General features: G+C 48.2%; 1 pseudogene; it reads left to right on the top strand.

Annotated features, from left to right (window-relative positions):
- The first annotated feature begins 277 nt into the window (after positions 1 to 277).
- Positions 278 to 6,868, top strand: LOC119434631 (acetylcholine receptor subunit alpha-like 1; annotated as a pseudogene).
- Positions 6,869 to 17,063: the final 10,195 nt, after the last annotated feature.

Here is a 17,063-nt window from a genome sequence, read left to right as displayed (position 1 = left end):
CCGCGGCGTGCCGCAGCGCGGCGCTTGGCAATATCGCTCGGCGGCCGCGCGCGCGACTCTCCCTCGCCCCGCGGAAGAGGAGCCTCATCCGAAGGGGGATGCGGAGCGCGTTGGCCGAGGAAGGAGGGCGTCGCCGGCGGAGACGACATCACGCCGCCGGAGCAGCAGCAGCAGCGGACGCGGTGGCGGCAACGCCGGCGCGGGGACAGCTTCGCCGCCGGGCCCCCCAGCGCTCACCAGCAGCTGGCCATGCGGCGAGGCATGTAGGCTGGTGGTGGTGCGTGCCATGGGCGAGACCCCGTCGAGGACCACGAGCGTGCCGCCTCCGGCCGCTGCGGGCGGCGGGCCGGCATGGCGGCTCCGGCTGTCGGCGCTCATCGTGGCGCTGCTCAGCTGGCGCACGCCGTGCTGCGCGGCCAACGCGGACACCAAGCGCCTCTACCACGACCTCATCAACGGATACAGCTCGCTCATCAGGCCCGTGGGCAACAACTCGGACCGGCTCACGGTCAAGATGGGCCTCCGCCTGTCGCAGCTCATCGACGTGGTGAGCGCGCCATCGATCGCCTCTGCAGCGCAGCATGCTGTGTGGACCCCCATGCGAAACGCAATCTCGCGCGCTGTGGCGAGCTGTCGGCTGGCTGTAGGTCGCGGGTACGATGCCCGATTTCAGAAGAACCATCGAACGAACCATAGCAGGACGCCTCCTGTATAATTAAGGTTCGATGTGCGGTGGTTGCGCAGCTGTAAACAATAGGGTTTGTGACAGAGCGCTCAGACTTACATCGAGAAGTGAGGCGAACTGCACTCGTATGGCCGCTTTTACGGAACACTGGTCATTCATTACTGACTGCTGGCTTTTTGGAAAGTGCCATTTCACGCAGTGTTGTTAGTGTCGACTTGAGTACGAGTATTCATTTATATTATCACGCAGAAAGCATTGAGAAATACCTTTATGCACTTCGCGGTAACGAGGAAGGGTGCAGCATTCATGGTGAAACGCTATATGCATCGAAAGCTTTATTGGCTCGCACCTCGTCGGCAGCAGACAAATGTGGTGATAACCAAAAGTTCCCGCCCTGTTCAATGTTTATAACGCATTCACAAGCACGCGTACGCACGCACAGCACCACAGTAAAGTGATCTGTTGGCTGGCCGAATATTAACTGGCCACTCGGCAAGTGCTCGCGACTTTCCGGAAAATGGCGAGAGTGTGTTGTCAAAAACCTGAGAGAGATGTGCCTTGCTTCTTTTCAGAACCTCAAGAATCAAATAATGACAACAAACGTATGGGTAGCAGGTAAGAGAATACTTTCATTTCTAATTGCTCTGCTAAAAAAGAAACGCGATACGCGTAGCGGCTCGCTTTTCCCCCTTTTTTCCTCCTTTTTTTCCCTAGTTTTAATGTAGTGCTTCAGCTCTGAAGGAATTCTCTCGATTGTCATGTTTAGTGCGTTTGATGTGTATGACAATGTAGAAGAAAGTAAGAATGCAGTGGCGTCCGGAAGAAAAAATATCTAACCGGTACTGTCGCAAGTTGTTTCAATCAATCAATCATCATCAATCAATCATCATCAATCAATCATCAATCAATCAATCATCAATCAATCAATCATCGATCGATCAATCGTGGTTTTTATGAAAGTAACAACCTAACAGCAAACGTGGGCAGCTCAGCAACATGGTCACCACAGGAAGATCTGGAAACCTACCTTATAATTGTGGACGTGCATATCCATGGGCCTGCCCCACTGTAAAGTCTGCACCAGTAACGCTGCTAAAGTGCAGCAAACTAGGGTTAAAATAGCAAAATTACTGTGGCATGTGATTCATCGCAAGCATCCATCTTAGCAAGAAGGTTCAGTGTGCATTGAATTACGCGTCAATATCCGATAGCATTTATTGTTTGTTGGCTGACTTTTTGCGGGCGACCAACGATTAGCTAACATTGTAGTCGCTATAGCGTCTGACTGCGTGTTAGTTGTGCCTACGCATGCGCTATGGCGGCTAGCCGTAATGCATGGCAGCCGTATTCAAACATACATCAGCCAAATTTTCCATGTTCTTGTTTCCCTCATACCTATAGTGCCTGTCATGTCGTTCTCTATCACTTGCAAGGAGTCGCATCAACTAACCGGAATGCGCCTTGCTTTCTCGTTGCAATGCTTTTTGATTGCAGTCTGAGCTGACTATACAAACTTTATTCATAAATGTGTCCGATGCACCAGGACTGTAATGAGGCATGGGGCGCGAAGTGCAGCATTTCGTTGTTCTTTCTCCGCAGGAGTGGAACGACTATAAGCTCCGCTGGGACCCCGAAGAGTACGGCGGAGTGACTAAAGTCCACGTACCGGCTGAACAAATCTGGCTGCCGGACATTGTTCTTTACAATAAGTGAGTGCTTCTACGACCGTTCTTCTTTTCCGTCACGACGAAAGCACTCCACTACGCCGCCGTATTATTTGCTTATATTTTAGTTCATTTTGCCCTCAAGGTAAATACATTTCTGAGCGGAGGGGCGTAGAACAATATTTCGAAATATACGTGATTATAGTTGCGTAAATGAGAGCACACATTTAAATAATGCGCAATAAGGTACTGTAATATGCAGGTAATTAAAGGAAATTTTAATGAAGAATGGTAGGATATCTTTGTTTCTTTGTAATGTTCTTCATAAATTTAAGTCTCGCCGCTCGGTTTAAGGCGGCAGCTAATGGTGCTGTAGTCCATGGAATCAGCTCTGAAAGTAGAGGATAAGGCCTATCATATCAATGTTTTTTGTTTGCTGGTTTTTAATATTATAATTTGCCAAGATATATTTAAAGAAGAGGGACGTCTAACAGGTTCTATTCGTCCCTTTAATTTGGCACGATCACAGACAACGGAAATTGAAAAAAAAAAGAAAAGTGCTCATGCTGCAATATTTATTGTTGCTGTTGTTGTTGTAATTATTTAAGGTAAAATGTGTACAGGTCCCTCGCCTTATTACCATACTGTCAACCTGTGAGATTTAAAATTTGTGGGGGTAGGTGGTGAAGTATTCAGGTGAATACTTCTACATTGGTACACATCTCTGCGTTTATATACTGAGCTTGGTCTTCGCTGAGTTTAACTGCTTCCTAACTTGCCAGTCAAATATTTGCTGGAATTTCTCTTTTTTCAGGACTTCATGCTTATTAAATCCGATCACATCCACTTTGCATTATCTTACCGGCTAGTTTGTCTGACAGCTTACGATTTCGGAAGTCAGCACGACAGTCGACAACGAGGATAAACATGACTCAAATATGCATTGCCACACGTCTGCTCTGTCGTTTTTCTTCATGACTTTGGAGTGCCTTGAACACGACGAGACTACCCTGCCACAGCTTTCCTCCACAGCATGCCAGACAGACGATACTATCGAAAATCTTAGTTTGGACTTCACAAATATCAGACTGCCGTTCGCCTAGCATGTCTTACATTGTGTTTATGATGCATTGCCGCAATATGACATCCGTTTTAATTTTCCTGTCTCCACTGTGCACCTTTCTGTGAGCAGCGCTGATGGAAACTACGAGGTAACCATCATGACCAAAGCCATTCTCCATTCGGATGGCCTCGTCATCTGGAAACCACCCGCAATCTACAAAAGTTCCTGCGAGATAGACGTGCAATATTTTCCATTTGACCAGCAGACCTGCTTCATGAAGTTTGGATCCTGGACCTACGACGGATACACGGTCAGTGTCTGCCTATAACACCTTGCACGCACCGGACAGGCAGTATAGTATGTTCATTGCGCTTAGCGCGGCTCAGTGCGACTGTCTGAAATGCGCAGGCCTACTAGAGCTAGCCAATGTAGAACAGACCAGCGTTTAGACTGTCTGTAAAGAAGCTCACGTGTCTTGCCTTGGCGCTCACCTCAGTTGTTCTAACAGATGCTTGCAAGAGTGGGCACGCAGCAGTGACAAAAAGCTTGAAAAAAAAATGCGTGGTTGGTGCGTAATTTGCTAAATATCTGAATGAAGCTGCCTTAGTTCTTGCCCAAGGCGTAGAAAGCAGGAACAGAAAACAGGCACCGTGTGCCGTCCTTTGATGCCAGATAAGTAAAAGAAAAGGTTGATTCGCAGCTGTACACGCTTGCAGGTCGACCTGAAGCACAAGCACCAGCGCGACGATTCCAACGACATCGCGGTGGGCATCGACCTGTCCGAATTCTACCTGAGCGTCGAGTGGGACATCATGGCGGTGCCCGCGCGGCGCAAGGAGAAGTTCTACTCGTGCTGCGAGGAGCCCTTTCCGGACATCACCTTCAACATCACGCTGCGGCGCAAAACCCTGTTCTACACCGTCAACCTGATCATCCCCTGCGTGGCCATCTCTTTCCTCTCCGTGCTGGTGTTCTACCTGCCCTCGGACTCCGGCGAGAAGGTCTCGCTCTCCATCTCCATCATGCTCTCGCTGGGCGTCTTCTTCCTGCTCCTCTCCGAAATCATCCCGCCCACGTCGCTGGCCGTGCCCTTGCTCGGCAAGTACTTGCTCTTCACCATGGTGCTCGTCTCCCTCTCCGTCTTCGTCACCATCGCCGTGCTCAACGTCAACTTCCGCTCGCCGGCGCACAAGATGGCGCCCTGGGTCAAGCACGTCTTCCTGAAGGTCCTGCCCCCCGTTCTCCTCATGAAACGGCCCCAAGACGATGATGACGATGACGATGCCAGTGCCATGGGCTTCGATGCCACGCCGTCCGCCGACAACCGAGCTCCGCCGTCTCCTCCGCCGCCGCCGCCACCGCCACCACCACCGCCGCTACAGGTATTCACGTTCTGCACGCGGCACGCTCGCTTACTTATTCTCTGCTAGTGATCTTCACTGAAACTTTTGGAGGAGAGCTAAACGACGGGACAATGAAAGACAACGCAAGGGTGCAGTGTTGTCTTTCTTTATCATGTCGTTTAGCGCTCCCTCCAAAAGTTTCAATGCATACCAACAAGATCAATGTTCAGCCCTTCCGCGATCTTAACTGAAACACCCTCTGGCCTGCTATACGAACATACGTGTCAGGGAGACAAGAAGCGGTGCGGAAGGACTGTGTGAAAGGTCTACACTATGCATTTGCACGGTGTATGAAAATTATGTCGAGGCGACATTTACCGATGTCTAAGCAGCCCTTGTATGCGCCAGCTCCTTAACGCACATCGATATGTATGTGTGCGAAAATGGACACTGACGCAAGTCGACACAGTCGTCAATGGTCGGCCTGTGCTACGGTAATTCCAACGTAAAGATGCTTGACGTACAATGTGCGATGAGGCATGCAGGTACAAGTGTGGTCTCATATCAAGGTTTAATTTCATTTAGACGACGGAGTGCACCATAACTTGTTGACCACTACGGCACTCTCAACGTTTCATAGGCTTTCCTGAGGTTTTGCCCTGAAATCTAGCGACTTTCCTAGAGAGAAAGAAACGTATCTTCACGATTGTTAACAGAACAATAATACTAAAATACAAACGTGGCCTATGCTCTCGCAGAACGTTTTCTAGCAGCTTTCTGAAGTGGTGACGTTTTGTTTAAGTGTATTTCGCGTTTTTTCTTTCTTAAGAGTTGCTGTCAGTTACTGTATTTTTTTAATTATGGGGTTTTACGTGCCAAAACCACCATCTGATTATGAGGCACGCCGTATTGGGGACTCTGGATTAGTATGGACCACCTGGGGTTCTTTAACGTGCACCTAAAGCTAACTACACGGGTGTTTTCATCATTTCGCCCCCATCGAAAGGTGGCCGCCGTGGCCGGGATTCGATCCCGTGACCTCGTGCTCAGCAGCCCAACACCATAAGCACGAAGCAAGCACGGCAGGTTGTCAGTTACTGTTGTGGTTGGTGGGTGAGTGGGGCGAGTTAGTTAGACAATACCTGTCTTGTGCACTGCTGGGGTCCGCAGTGTGGGTAGGGCACCGACGGTGGTTCGGGCCATTCCTGATTCGCTGGTCTCAACGCCGGTCAACAGCTATGATAACCTGTTCTACATTTCCCGCCGTCATTGAACATTCGTCATAGGAAGCTCGCCGTTGTGCGCAGGAACTGACACTATGCGCGTACCACTCTGCCGAGCCGCCAGAGAGCGGCGGTGACGACGCCTCTCCGGGCGTTGCCTTCGCCTCCCGATGGCGGCGCCGACCCGGGATCCCTGCTCGACCAGGACCTGGCCAGACCCGTGTTCAACGTGCGCTTCATCGCGCAGCACATGGAGAATGCCGACCACTTTGATCAGGTGCGCCGAATGTCCAAGTTGGTGTCTTTCAGTGAATGTCGGTACGTTGCTTGCCTGTAACACATCGAGATTTTTGCGGACGCTCTCTGTAGTTCACGCCGATCCTTACTTCGCTTATAGCGAAGATCTGCGGTTTTCGTTGACAGGAAAGTCTCAAAGGACGTGCATGCCTGAAGAACGTCGTGTTTTTTTTTTTTTTTTGCTAAATAGATTTTGTAGTGGTGGTAGTACGTGGTTTCGTAATTAACAGCGACGAATTTTTTTTTTAGGTAAGGCTTGCGAAGGAACACGTCTCTTGCACACGTCGCGATAGCTGCTGCAGCAGACACACCCACCCTGGCCCGATAAAAATGTCACTTGGTCCGAACGTGCGCGCAGGTCATAGAAGACTGGCGTTACGTGGCCATGGTCCTGGACCGACTATTCCTGCTGCTGTTCACGTTCACGTGCGTCGTGGGATCAGCCTGCATCATCCTTGAGGCGCCCTCGCTGTTCGACGACAAGCTCCCTATTGACATCCTCATGTCCAAGGTGGCTCCGCGACTGCGGCGCATCCACGACTGAGCCTGCCGATATCGGTCGGCCGAAGACGCTTGCTCCACCAGAAGCCCTTCCCGACTTGTCTGACCAGAGGTACCCTCGCTTCACGCTCGCCTTGCGAGCTGGACATCGTCAGCCCAATCCTCGACCTGCTGAAAGGGACTGTGACACGAGTGATGAGAGAGTGCGTGGCTGTGAAAGAGAGACTTGAGACTTTACTGTTTGTAGTGAGCAGAGTCAAAACGGGGCACAACTGTGGCCGAAAAAAAAAAAGAGAACACACTCGAAGTGAGGCGATACAGTCTAGATATTTGTACGTTCGCCCGCTTCGTAACGCGAGCCCTAGACGAACAAAAAAAATATTTTGCCGGGGAGCCTTTCTCCCCTGTCTTTCGCTTTTATTTTTCAAGGTTCTTAACGCTCTTTCAACGCGGAGTTACACAAAATGGTAACGCGGTCTTCGAATAGCGCCGTCGTCCGCCTCGCGTCGTCTTCGTTTTCGCTTGAGCCCTCCCTTTCACACCCTATGCTCACCTAACAATGTCGCTAACTTCCACTCCTAATTTCCTAATCTATCCTCGTTTACTGGTTTAGTTTATGAGTGCGCGAGTTGGCGGGTTGGTACCGACTTTGCTTTCAGATTCGTTCTTTTTTTTTTTGTTAATTGTGCTCAGCCTGATGCTGCCTGTAGGTACGACGAGTCTGGAAAGTGACACCTGCTGAGTGTACTGTTTTCCCAGTGCCACTTCCATCTGCCATGCACTCGAGACAAGCACGACGCATTTCCGAGTCTTCAGCCTGGAAACCATTTATTGCTCGAGTGAAAGTTGTAAGTGCTTGTAGTAAGCTTGATGTGTGTTACTGTTGGCCGCCCCGCTTTTTTTTTTCTTTTCCCCAGTACCCGCTGTTTTCTTTTTGTTTTTGTCAGCGGAGTCGCCTTGTTGTTACGCGTAGGAACGTGCGCCCGTGGGGGCCGAGATTTCGCTGGACTCGCGCTGAACGCTGGTCGCCGATTTAAGGTAATTTATTTAATAATTTATTTTAAAATGCCCCTGAAGGCCCTCTTCCGAGGGTATTACATAAAGGGGGAGGGGGGATCAGGTAATAGACAAATACAAATAAATTCGCTGGCAAGGCCGCACAATGAAATGAAAGCTCCAATTCGTCTGACTGGGAGATTTTTTTCATCGCCGTTAGAGTGGTGTCCGTTGAAGTCCTAAAGCTACGAAATCAATGAATGCCGTACATCATAATAAGTACACAGTGCTTGAAAGTAAATTATTTTATTATTATTATTATTATTATTATTATTATTTATATTATTATTATTATTATTATTATTATATATTATTATTATTATTATTATTATTATTATTTGGTTTACAAATATACCACAAGGACACGAAGAAAATAGGGAGGGAGCAAGCTGACAACTGCCACCGAGAGGGCAGTTGCCACCGAGAGGCGAAATCGGAAATAAAGCACGCCAAGCTCAAATCCTTGGGTGCTTTAGTCTGAAGTTTGTCGCGTGTCTCTACTTGAAAACTTTGTCAAAATTCATCAGAATCAAACGAAAAGCTAGGAACACAAGGTTTTCTTTTGGCTTATTACCAGCAGAACTAGTCCCAAGAAGCCTCTGTGGAAGGATATTTCTATTACAGAAGATAGGATAGGCCAAAACACTATAACGGCGCTCAGCGACCTAGTGACCCGTGTGCGATACAGAAGGACAGTTGGACAGTTGCAGAAGACGGAGAAAGAGAGCACATAATAGGACAATTCATAGGTAACACAACAAAGTACAAGCTAGCTTGTTAAGGCGGGACACTTCGTATTACTTGAGTTCTTGGACTAGCAAAATGACAGTACAATGAATTGGGCATTGATGTGCCACACGTTCGAAAATTGTTAGCGCCTAGCCAACTAACGGTGTTATGTACTTGATGACAAGCACGTACGCTGTGGAAGAGACATGCGGTGGTCCCAGCAGTTGCTCCAGTGGTCAGCGCTGGTATGCCCGCAATGCTTGAACGGCGTGTGACGCGCGATTTCGGCGAGCTCTCTTCCTCCCCGAAGCATGGCGCCGGTGCGAAAACGTTCAGCCTGTGCTTAGCCCAGTGGATTGTTGCATCGTAGCATTCCGGGATAAGGCTTTGCTTCCGGTTTAACCTGTGTCGGTGAATGCGAGCTTGTGGCAAAAACGCAAGCCAGGGATAGTTGTCTTCGAGAACTATTTCTGTAGCGTTGTTTCCTAATAAAGTGCGTCGCCGTGCTGCTGCGCGCCTTTGTTGTAACTGACGATATTCCCGCACAACTGACGCGCGCCATGCCAGCACGGAGATTACTAAAACGAACGATATCTGCTGTGACGAAATTTATTGAGCGATGTTTGAACAATGCGTTTATTGAGCTTGAAAGAACGCAGAGATGAAGATGCAAGCGTGGTGCTTCTGTGAAATCACACTCTTCTCTCATCGTGGAACTTAGTTTGTTTCTTTGCAATGTATTATCTCACTCTGTGTGTTCAATTCCCTTCATGAATGTGTGCCGTATATCGAGACCACAACAATAGCAGCGTGCGTTTACATATGCAGCACTATTTAATGTTGCTTCGCTATGACTGCCATGAGGGAACAGCACGCTCGGCCGTTCAGCACACTGAGCTAGACGGCCCTTTATTTACCATCAGTTATTTCGCTTTTTTTATTGAAGGGAGGAGGCTTTTGTGGTGAAGGGAAACACGCATTACCCAGACCAGCTAGAAAGCAGTGGTCTCCGTCTCCAGGGTTCCATTGTCTGGTCAAGTCTGTAAATCTCTGTACGCGTGAACGGGAGTAAACTGCTAGCTTCAAGACTCGACTCCATAGGTCCTACACTATATAGGTCGAAGGGTGTAGGATCCCTGTGAAAATCCAGATGATTTTCGCTGGAAGTAAACAAGACGACGTTATTGCACATTGTCGAGACAGATTGAGATGCTTTCTTTAATTTTATAAGAGAGAAAGACATCGTCATGCTACTTTTCTTATTTTTCATCGTAAGTGGCATCTTTTAAAAAATAAATACGTTCTCATGATTCACAATAAATTAAGCTTATTAATTGGTTATTTATCATGTGCTATTCATATACTTTAATATCTTCTTTACAAATTTATGTTTAGTTTTTTCTACTGCCGCCCGATTAATGGCTTGTCATCCTTCGTGCCATGAGCCATGTCACGTATATATCAATCAACCATAAATAAGGGTGGTAAAGAGTGAGTACGTGCCATTGCAACAAAAGGACCTACATCTGCGTGAGCAATACGGGCCATTTGTAAATGCACGAGGGATTAAGTGTTGCACTACATCGTTGGCTATCGTAAATTTCAGATCGAAGCTTGACTCCAAAAACCTCTGTGACGGATTTAACCTTAAGTCTCGGCAGACTGCGAACACTTTGTTGTGCGCCTCCAGTTTGATACTATAAACGGGAGCACACGACTATATGTGTTAACAGTCAGCAACGTACAACGTCTTAGATGGGTCAGAGAACTAGGCAGTATAGGCAAGCGCTAATTCGCTGTCCCGTCTAAGATGCACGCTTTTTAAACCTACAAGGATAACCAACCTGCCCAGCAACACGTTCACGCAACGTGCAGCGCAGTTGTGCGGTCAGTAAAGGTTATTGACGTTAGCGGGAATAACTCGCAGGTGCATGCACAAATGATTTGATTCTGGGGCTTTACGTGCCAAAACCACGATTTGATTACGAGGCACGCCGTAGTGAGGGACTCCGTAATTTTGACCACCAGGGGATCTTTAACGTGCCTCCAATGCACGGGACACCGGCGTTTTCGCGTTTCGCCCACATCGATATGTGGCCGCCGCTGCCGGGATATGATCCCGCGTCCTCGTGATTAGCAGCGCAACACCATAGCCGCTAATTAAGCCACCGCGGCGGGTATGCGAAAAGGGCACACCTCGATAAGTAAACGTCACTTACTGCTAAGCAAATTCTCGTAAACTACAATATTAAAATCGTTACCTAAAAGTTAATCAGAGTACCAGGAAAATGTGTAAATAATGAGAACAACAAAGGGCACGCTGAACGGACGGCAAAATAGCAAAAGCACCGAAGTGCTTCAGTAATCTCCGAGCCGAGTTTATTAATCTTTCAGGCAGTGCTATTCGCACTGATCAAGGAGCTTGTCCGGGAAATACCCAGTTCCCCAAAGAGATTATAGTTTTCTGGACTAAGAAACCCACCATCAACACGTATGGCAATAGAGTTATTTCTCTCTCACGAAATTATCACATTTGGCAGACTGAACTGTGACGCACCTTCATTGCTTCTAAAAAAGGTCGCAGTTTCGCCCGAAAGGCGAAGCATCGATTGCGATAGCAAATTAGTAGACAGCTATATGAATTAAGGATAGCAGTTTTACGTCATAGTAGAACTATGACGTACACCTGATAAAGGAAAAACAAAGAGAGAGAGATAGAGAGATTGGTTGACAGAGAAGATCATCAGGCCGGCATCTGCCTGCAGACCGCACCGTAGCTGTCTAGCGCGCTGATGACACCTGAACGTTGGTCGGCAGTGTGGGGAAGGAGTAGAAGGGACGGAAGATGACAGAGATAGGAAGGAAAAGAGTTCTAGGAGCTGACAGCCCTGCTAATTTTTGACGTTTCGGAGGGCAGTCTGAAGAGTAGAAAGATCACAGCAATAGCTTTAAAAAAGAACTATATGTTCAACATACATACACCAGCAGAATGAAATAATAAGGCTCGAATGTTTTTGGCAAAAGGGCGCGGCTGAGGTCCGAGTGTGCTGCAGCCTCGTTTAGGAGCGCAGCCTTTGCCACTCACACACCATACGCAAAGAAGCCATCATGTCTTCCAGAAGGCTCAATAAGAGGCATAGTACGGCAACAGCCGTCACACATAGCAGTGCATAGGCATGCGTAGGTCACTAAATAAATGCAGTAAAGTTTTCGCGAACAAGTAGTCGGCCGTTCAGCGTGGACTGTCACGGCGCAGCGCAGAGAAGCGTGGTTGCGAGTGGCATAGCGTTTCAGAGTCCCCAGAGTAGCCGCTGATGGCAGCGACAGAGGAAGCGTTGGGCGCCGGCTGCTGTTGCGCCCAGCTGGGCAACTCGCTCCACGAGAACAGCGTCTCGCCCACCGTGTTCATCGAGAAGATGAGCGACGTCAGTGTCACCACCTTCACCACCGTGCCGTATGAGCTGCAGCATTGAGAGTGGTATGCGAAGAAAGAAGACTGTATAGTTTCACGCCCGTGCCAGTGTTTCGACAACAGCTCGATACGTTGTCGAGAGCACATGACAGAGACATGTCTCCCCCCCCAAAAAAGTCAGCGCTATCTGAGAACCGTCTCTAGTGTTGTAAGATAACTTGCATATGACGTCACGAACGCAGCTTCTGCCCGCTTTAGTTCTCCAATATGGCGTCTAGGATGATGTCAGTGTTCCATATTCACTGCCGCCAGTAACCTGCTGACATGGAGGAAGGAAACCTTGTAGGAGAGGCCACTGCCTTACCGGCGGTGTTGGAGAGTGTTGGATTCGCGCGAGACGCGAACGGACGCAACTGCTTACCGTTCTTGTTCACCAACATGGCGCCCAGGATGACGCCAGTGCAAGCCATCTCTTAGTTTCTATTCATTTTCACGGAGAAAGAAAGCTGCTTATCCATAGCTACAGACAAGCGTGCAGACATTTCACTATTATAATATAGTACATATCTTGCGTGTTGATTGAAGTTAACGTTAAAGAACCCTCGGTGGTCAAAATTAATTAGGAATACTCGAGTACAGCGTCCCTCATAACTAACTGTGCAGTTTGGGGATGTTAAACCGCAAAATTTATTATTAAAATATATGGTGGTCATGCAACGCGATTTACATGTAGGATGCACAGTACAAACCCTTCACTGGCGCCTAACTTTATCTAGATGTAGAACAAACATAATAACAGGAACAGTAGTGCATTTCGCTGTACATGTTTCTTATTACGTGCTCTCAAAATCGCAGGACTTAGGCAAGGTGTTAAGCAAAGGGTTATGCTTTAAGTACTAGCCTTCAATGGGGCAGCCACGAAATGCCCCATAAAGTTATTTATTGGAAGTTAATTATTTATTATTATTTATTGGAAGTTAAGCATTTGTTGAAATAAAAATAAATTGACCATTATAACGCAAATTATTATGTTTGCTATCGCTGTGAACCTTAGTGTCCAAAATTATGATTTTTTCTCGAATTCCATATTTTTAATAATCACGGAAACAGCCACATCTGAAACGCGCGATATCGCGAAGACGCCGATTTCCTCACAGGCAGATACAACGAGCACGCAAGGGCTGTGGGGTTGAACGCGGGCTCGAGACGTGCCTCACCATCTTGCGCCGGCACGGAGTGAGCACGTCGTCGATGATGGCGATCGACATGGCGGCCGTGGGCAGGACGAGCGTCGTGGACGACGCCACTGCCACGGGAATGGCGAAGTACAGCGGGTTGCAGGGTACCTTCAGGGCCTGCACAAACAGGCGAAAGGGGATCATTGACCTGACGGTATATCGCAAAGCTATACAAAGGAAAACCATTCCTGTACTATATGGCTCTGGACCATTCGTGAATCTTCGTCCATTTTGAGGATTTCCGCGGAGCTTATAATAGTGTAGATGTAGATAATTGGTCACATTGTAAGTGATTAGGAACAATTAACAAATAAAAATATACAGAGAATACCCTTAGGGATACACAGGGCTTCTTAGAAAATGCATGGGGAAGATTATAGTAGGTGTGGGCCAACTGAAATTTGGGGGTGGGTCAAGTTGAAATTTGGAGGTGGGCCAGCTTGAAATGTTGTGGTGGGCTTATTTAAATTTGGGGGAGGGCCAACTTGAAATTTGTAAATGGGCCAGCTTGAAATTTGTGGATGGGCCAAACTAAATTTGAGAGTGTGCCAACTATAAATCAGGGGTAGGCAAAGTTATATTTGGGGGTGGGCCAACTTAAAATTTGGACATGGGCCGAATTAAATTTAGGGCAGGCCAATTTGAAATTTGAACATGGGCATGGACACCGGCCAACTTATATTTAGGGATGGGCCAACTTGAACACACCCGCCGCGGTGGCTTAGTCAGCTAAGGCGTTGCGCTGCTGAGCACGAGATCGCGGGATCGAATCCCGGCCGCGGCGGCCGCATTTCGATGGAGGCGAAATGCAAAAACGCCCGTGTGCTTGCGTTGTAGTGCACGTTAAAGAACCCCAGGTGGTCAAAATTAATCCGGAGCCCTCCACTACCGTGTGCCTCATAATCAGAACTGGTTTTGGCACGTAAAACCCCAGAAAGAAAAAAAAACTTGAACACTTAGGGTGGGCCAACTTAAATTTGGGGGTATGCTTACGCATACTTAGACAACTCCAGTGGAGTTCCCGCATTTTTTCATAAACGCGAATCTTTCTGAGAATAGCGTGTGGGTTTCCTTTGTAGCTTCACCTACTATCGGGCGGATTATATATTTCTCTTTCATGAAAGTTCTTTTGCATTGCGGATTTCCGCAGGATTGATCTGCCATAAACGTTCGTCACCATGTACCATTCTGGAGATTGTACATATAAACGACCTATGCACATGTGTACTTAGCGAACTTGGGCGTGTTTCTCCCAACTTGCTTGTGGGATCCTCCAAAAGCTTGGTGCTGCCTTCTGTGCTTGGGAATGTTCGTGGGTTTTTCGTGTCTGTATAGCGCTTTTGGAGACATTAAGCGATACTGCCGAATCGCTTATTACGACTACTTTCATTATACCATCGTAAACGATGGGGGAGGGGCACCCATGTGCGTTCTCACATTGCAAAGTCTCTTTGCTTACTGGACCTTGACAAATTACGTGAAATAACTTCGAATGACCCGCAGAGAGTTGCCTCTCGCTGAAGAAAGAGAAAGGGTATCCTAAAGGCTTCGTACAAGAAGGCGAGTAGCTCGAGCATGGTGACTTCGTGGTGTTCAGAAGCTTCGGAATAACTCATACCGGTGCACGCACAAAGCGAATTGTTGTAACCTCATCGATATTTTGTAAAAACATTCTAAAGACGTCAACCAAGTCTTCGCCTTTTTTTCAACAGTGTTTTCAATAACTGCAGCCACTTTCCGAAGCAGCGTGGATCTTTAAGGTGCAGAGAACATGTTCGTATACGAATGCCCCTCGTTTCTCTAGGGCTATTTTCTCGACACGACGGTCCGCTTAACCGGGTTCGCTTGGAGAATGCTGTCTATCGATGACGTAGCTTCATCTGTTGACCACGTGTCGAAAAAGGTAATGCTGTTTTGTCAATCACTGGTGTGTGCGCGTACATGGTGTGCATGTGCGATGGGTGTATACGTGCGTTCATGACGCGCGCCGCGTCTTGCGGTTGTACTCGCCAGGTCAACGACGATGGGCAGCAGCGTGGCGACTGTGACGTCGATGCTGACAAACTCGGTGAGCACGGAGGAAAGCACGGTGAGCACGATCTGGATTGTCGTCGGCGGGAACAGGTTGAACTCGTTCAACAGTGCCTGGATCCAATACGCCGCACCGCTCACCTGCGACGAACAAGGCCATCGATGCGCTTTTGTCGGGTTCCTCTACGCGAATATACCCTTCACACTCGAGAGCTTAGCACTTATAGCGTGCAAAACCCCGCTTCGACGAAGGCGAAGTTCGCCGAGAAAACCGTCGCCCTGCCGATCGGTCCGAGACGGATTTCTGTCACTGGAAATCAAGCCCCGCCAGCTGTGTTGCCGGTGTGAATCAAGTATTACCTAAACACCAGTGATTAGACGATCTATTCATAGATATTACGACAGCTATGCAGACATATATGGCCACAATCGGATAGGATACACGAGCATGAGTGGCGCTGCTATAAAGCAACACCAACTCGCCAGACATTTTTGAACAATCACTGATTGCCAATCACTAAGCCAAGAGAGCGGCAGCCATTCATTAAGGGACTGTCGGAGCTAATCGCGTTGCTCAACTTCCCTATTTTCCTCTAACTTACCTCGGTAGAACGCTCAGTGTGTCGGGCAGTTTACGTTACGACACATCACTTAATGAGACCGCAATCAAGAACACCGAATGGATCTACAGTCCCGTTCGCCGTCGGCCCGCCTGGGAAAGTCCTTATGCGTTGCATTTTGCCTATACCCCGATCCACTCATGGTCGTCCCGTTTCATGCGTACCTGCAGGGCACGTCCGATGCACGACACCGAGCCGTGGATGATGAGCGGTCCCCAAAGTATGTGGGGCACCAGCGCGCGCCAATCGACGGCGCACGGCGGGCTGGGGGCGGCCGCACCGTCCTCTGTTCGGCCTGCGGGCCACTGGGCGGCGACCGACGACAGCAGTGCGACCAGCAGGTAGTCCAACACCAAGGTCTGCTGATCGCTGTGAACAGCGCACGACACACAAGCGAACCGTCAACAACTTTATAGACGGCAGCACGGAGAGTCGACGTTCATGGCTAAAGCGAAGCGTGACAGTGACAAGCGCAATCTCACCGTTTTCCTTTGGTCTCCCTGTCTCGTCCTACCCATTACTCCACGACGATATTCGTCGATAATTTAATGCGATTTTTCGCATAGTACTCAGCCACGTCATTTATCAAGCTGAGAAACTAACGGAAACACACATAAATTACGATGCTTCCTCATGTTTAGCTATCTATATCATGGCAAAGGCTTTTCGGAGGAGCACATTTATGACACTTCATTTCACCCGGTGGGTTCTCGTTGACTTTGCTTGTCTCTGCGACTGTAGAACAAATGAAGTAGTCGGAAAGTTCCAACGGCAACAACTCCCAGAATATACCTTGGGTTCTTCGAGTGGTTGTTTAAGTAACCGAAGAAGGTTAAATGCATCGCTACTTGATTGCAATCCTATTGCTTGCCTCCCTGAGTATAACCGGCTTATAGGGGCGCTAAAGAGAAACATTGAGTCTGTTGGACTGACGAAGTATTCTTCAAAAACTATGCTTTCGGTAATTTCGCAATAATAGGATGATTAGAACAGAAAGGGAAGTTCAAAGTTCCATGTATTGAATTTCGCGCCGAAATTTCAGCGCCGGTACATTAACTTTTGGGTGAACTGCCCAAAGACGGGACAAGGAAGGAAACAACACGAGCGCAGTGTATTTTCAGTGTTCCTCTAAGTTACTACACTGCCGTCCGCCAGATTGCCTTGCTGTTCACGGTGTGATTAGTTTGAAGCTGAACTGAAA

This window comes from Dermacentor silvarum, unplaced genomic scaffold (assembly GCF_013339745.2).
Source record: "Dermacentor silvarum isolate Dsil-2018 unplaced genomic scaffold, BIME_Dsil_1.4 Seq13919, whole genome shotgun sequence".
NCBI classification, from domain to species: Eukaryota; Metazoa; Arthropoda; class Arachnida; order Ixodida; family Ixodidae; genus Dermacentor; species Dermacentor silvarum.
This window is presented reverse-complemented; position numbering and strand designations above follow the sequence as displayed.